The 4,843-nt window shown below is 38.5% G+C and overlaps 1 pseudogene; it reads left to right on the forward strand.

Moving 5' to 3' along the window:
* Positions 1 to 302: 302 nt before the first annotated feature.
* On the forward strand, positions 303 to 860 carry LOC117312225 (large ribosomal subunit protein eL30 pseudogene; annotated as a pseudogene).
* Positions 861 to 4,843: the final 3,983 nt, after the last annotated feature.

Genomic DNA, 4,843 nt, shown 5'->3' on the forward strand with positions numbered 1-4,843 from the left:
ATTTCTCCATTCTTCTGAATTTTTAAAATCTTAGCTTTACTGATGTACTTTCCACCAAAGCTAAAACTATCTAAGTAATGAACCTGTCCAACTCTTTTCATTTCTATTCCATCAAAAGTCAAAAAGTGATTTCCTCTAGTGCTAGTCTGTTCACATACATGAGAGTGTATTTGTTTTGATTTTTAAGCATTTAACTTTCAATCCATCTGGAATTTTTTGGAGAGTATGGTGGAGGGTGTGGGTCTTTTTAATATTCTCATTATTGATATTCTTATAAACCAAGGGTCTCAAATTGGTTACCAACAGATTTCAACGTCTCCTTTCTCGACCCCTGGCCATCTTGGCGGCTGCTCTTGGTTGGGGGTGTCCCGCACCCGAGGCAGGGAGATGGTGGCTGCAAAGAAGAAGAAAAAGTCACTGGAGTCAATCAACTCTGGGTTCCAACTCGTTATGAAAAGTGGAAAGTATGTGCTGGGGTACAAGCTGACTTTGAAAATGATCAGACAAGGCAAAGCGAAACTGGTCATCCTCGCCAACTGCCCAGCCTTGAAGAAATCTGAAATAGAGTATTATGCCATGTTGGCCAAAACTGGTGTTCATCACTACAGTGGTAATAATATTGAATTGGGCAGAGTGTGTGGAAAATACTACAGAGGATACACAATGGCTATCACTGATCCAGGTGATTCTGATATTATTAAAAGCATGCCCGCACAGACTAGTGAAAGGTAAATCATGCACAATTTTTCTTTAATAAAACTGGCCAGAGCTTGTTTTTAAACAAACAAACAAACAAAAGATTTTAATGTCTGCTAGGAAAAATTCTTCTCATGACTCCTTTTGAACCTAGAATACTCTGATGTTCTTGCCCATTTATTTTTCCACATAAAATAAAAATTACGTGAATTCTATGAAGCATTTTATTTCTAATCAGTGGCTGGTCACCTGAATCCAATAATGTCATGTCCTGTTCTGAGTTGAGGCTGAGTTGCAGCCCTGGTAAGGCTCGGTCTACCTCAGTTTTACTCCTGTCTCTTCAGGATTTTTGGCAGAAATCCCCCTGATGAGTCCAGAATTCTAATCCTTGTCTCACAAGATTTTGGAAGGCTCTGTTCTGCTTGCAGAAGTTTTCTGCTTCTGTTTTCAGAACTCTAGACTCGTGCATCCCCAGAATTTAACAGATGTTCTGAAGGGACCTCCCAAATCTCCTGCCATAGCTCTGCTGAGCTGCCTCCCAGCTCTGCTGATCTGGTCTTCCCTGGGTGCGAGCCCTGGGATCATCAGCCTCGGGCCCACGCCCAGAATCAGCAACTAACACCTGGGTGAAGTGGCTGCAGAAGTCAGCCCTCCCTCTCCAAGATTCTCCCTTTCTGGAGTCTCAGCCCCTCCGGTTCTCTCTCGTTGACTCAGCAGCTCTCCTCTGCCTGAAAATAGATGATTTCTCTATTTTGTTTCAATTTTCTGGCTGTTTTAGGTATGAGGGCTGGTCTGTCACAGTCTAATCCAACTCAGTTAGAAATAAGTTCATTTCATCTTAAACATTTTCATTGTATCTTCTTATATTTTAAAACCAAAAAAGTTTCTAATTGAGATATATATTAAAAAAAAACCCACCATGCCACTTCACACCTACCAGGATAACTAAATCAAAAAAGGCAGACAATAATAAGTGTTATCTAGGATGTGGAGAAAGTGCAACACTCATACGTTGCTGATGAGATATTAAATGATACAACCACTTAGTAAAACAGTTTTGCAGTCCCTCAGAAAGTTAGAGTTTACTACATGATCCACAAATTTCACTCCCAAGTAGGTACATATTCAAGAGTGAAACATATGTCCACACAAAAGCTTGTACACATATGCTATAGACAAAATCTTTGTGTCCCTCCAAAATTCATAAAGCCCTAATCTTCAATGTGATGGTATTTGAAGTTGGGGTCAGATGGGAGGTAATTAGGTTTAGATGACATAATGAGGATAGAGCCTCCGATGGGATTAGTGCCCTTATGTGAAGATGAAGAGAACAGATCTCTCTGTCTCTCTCTTTCTCTCTCTCCACTATGTGAGGAAATAGCAAGAAGGGGTCATCTACAAATCAGGGAAAGGGCTCTCATGAAGAACCCAATCATGCTGGCATCCTGACCTCAGATTTCCAGCCTCCAGAACTGTAAGAAATTAATGTTTGTTTTTTCAACCACTCAGTCCATGGTATTTGTCATAGCAGCCCAAGCTGACTGAGACAACAAATATTCATAGAAGCTTTATTCACAACAGTCAAAAATTAAACAATCCATCATCTCCAAAATATACAAATAGCTCATGCAGCTTAATATCAAAAAAACAAACAACCCAATCAAAAAATGGGTGGAAGACCTAAATAGATATTTCTCCAAAGAAGATAGATGGCCAAGAGGCACATGAAAAGATGCTCAACATCACTAATTATTAGAGAAATGCAAATCAAAACTACAATGAGGTATCACCTCACACGGTGAGAATGGCCATCATCAAAAAAATCTACAAACAATAAATGCTGGAGAGGGTGTGGAGAAAAGGGAACCCTCTCGCACTGTTGGTGGGAATGTAAATTGATACAGCCACTATGGAGAACAGTATGGAGGTTCCTTAAAAAACTAAAAATAGAATTACCATATGACCCAGCAATCCCACTACTGGGCATATACCCAGAGAAAACCATAATTTAAAAAGACACATGTACCCCAGTGTTCACTGCAGCACTATTTACAATAGCCAGGTCATGGAAGCAACCTAAATGCCCATCGACAGACGAATGGGTAAAGATGTGGTACATATATACAACGGAATATTACTCCACATAAAAAGGAACGAAACTGGGTCATTTGTAGAGACATGGATGGGCCTAGAGAGTGTCATACAGAGTGAAGAAAGTCAGAAAGAGAAAAACAAATATTGTATATTAACTCATATATGTGGAATCTAGAAATATGGTACAGATGAACCAGTTTACAAGGCAGAAATAGAGACACAGACATAGCGAACAAACATATGGACACCAAGGGGGGAAAGGGGAGGTGGGATGAACTGGGAGATTGGGATTGACATATATATGTATATATGTATAAAATAGATACATATATGTATAAAATAGATAACTAATGAGAACCTGCTGTATAGCACAGGGAACTCCACTGTACAGTAGAAACTAACACGATATTGTAAAACAACTATACCCCAACAATTAAAAAAATTAAACAATCCAAATGTCCATCATAAATGAATGGATAAATAAAATGTGGTATATCCATACAATAGAGTATTATTTGGCAATAAAAAGTAACAAAGTTCTGATACATTCTACAACATGAATGAACCTTATTTGATCACTGTGGTTCTACTTATATGACAGTCTGAAACTACAGGGACCAAAATCTGACCAGTGTTTGCCAGGGGCTCACCTGGAGTGAAGAGGTTGATTACAAAGGGACTGGTGGGAATCTGGGGGAGTGTTGAAGTTCTTTTATATCTTTGTGTCTTGTGGTTGTTACACAATTGTATACACTTCTCAAAAGCCACAGAACTATATACTAAACAGTATGAATCTGCTGTATGTAAATTATACCTTAATTTTTAGAAATATAGGAAAAGTCAATTAGTTAAATAATTAGTTAAAAGATATAGTGAATGAGAAAAGCTCATTTACAACAGCAAGAAAAAAGATAAAATATATAGAAACAAACTTAAGAAATTTCTATGTAAAAAAGCATGAACACTCTTTAAAGCACAAAAGTAGATCTGAACAAACGAAATGGTGAGAACACCTCAGCACCATCTCAAGATGTCAGCTCTCTGCAATCTAATTTACAAGTTTAATGCAATTCAAATAAAAATCCCAGCGAGCTTTTTTTTTGACATTGGTCATAAATCAGAAGCCTATCCTAAAGTTCATAAGGAAAGAAAAGTACACAAGAATATGGAGGAGAACATTGAGATGGAAGAGCTCTGTAGGGGGACTAGTCCTGACTTTAATGTATATACAAAGCGTCTCTAAAACGGATGAATAAACAGGTCAATGGAGCAGTCAGTGGAACAGAAGTTCCAGAACAGCCAAACTACACCTAAAACTCTAGTATATGATAAATAAAGGTGGTATCTCAAGTTACCGAGGCAGTGATAATCTTTTTAATAAATGCTGTTTGGATTTAAGTATTACCAGAGATAAAAATATGGATACCCATTCAGAAAAAAAGATAAAATTAGATCCATTTCTCAAAACATACACAGGAATATACAGGAAACATACACAGGAAGTTTATTAAGGAATAAACTTCAAATGGATCAGAGATCTAAATGTAAGAAATAAAGCATTACGAATAGAAAAAAAAAGCATGGGGAGACTATAACCTACATGTGATGTAGGGGAAAGCTTTTAAAATGTGACTAAAAGTCCAGATGCAATAAAATGAAAGATTGGTAAATTTTACTACATAAAAATAAAAAACGTTTGCCTGGCAAAAAAAAAGCCACAATAAACAAACTCAAAAGACAAATGACAAAATGAGAGGAAATATTCATAGGATACATCACAAAAAATGACTAATATCCCTAACTTATAAGGAAAGTTTAAAATCTTGGGGGAAAGAGACCAAAAATGCTATGGAAGAGACTACGCACAACTCTCCTCTCCCAGGAAAAGCCAGGGTGGTGAGCACCTACCCCAAGACAGGTGTAGAAGGACCGAGGCCTCTGCACCGCTTTGCCCACTGCGAGGCAGAGCGTCGCGCGTGCGCAGGACGCCTGGTGGGACAGCAGGATCTCCCCTTCCTCCCCGCCCCCCTGGAGCCCCTCACTATCCAACCTG

This window comes from Tursiops truncatus, chromosome 4 (genome assembly GCF_011762595.2).
Source record: "Tursiops truncatus isolate mTurTru1 chromosome 4, mTurTru1.mat.Y, whole genome shotgun sequence".
NCBI classification, from domain to species: Eukaryota; Metazoa; Chordata; class Mammalia; order Artiodactyla; family Delphinidae; genus Tursiops; species Tursiops truncatus.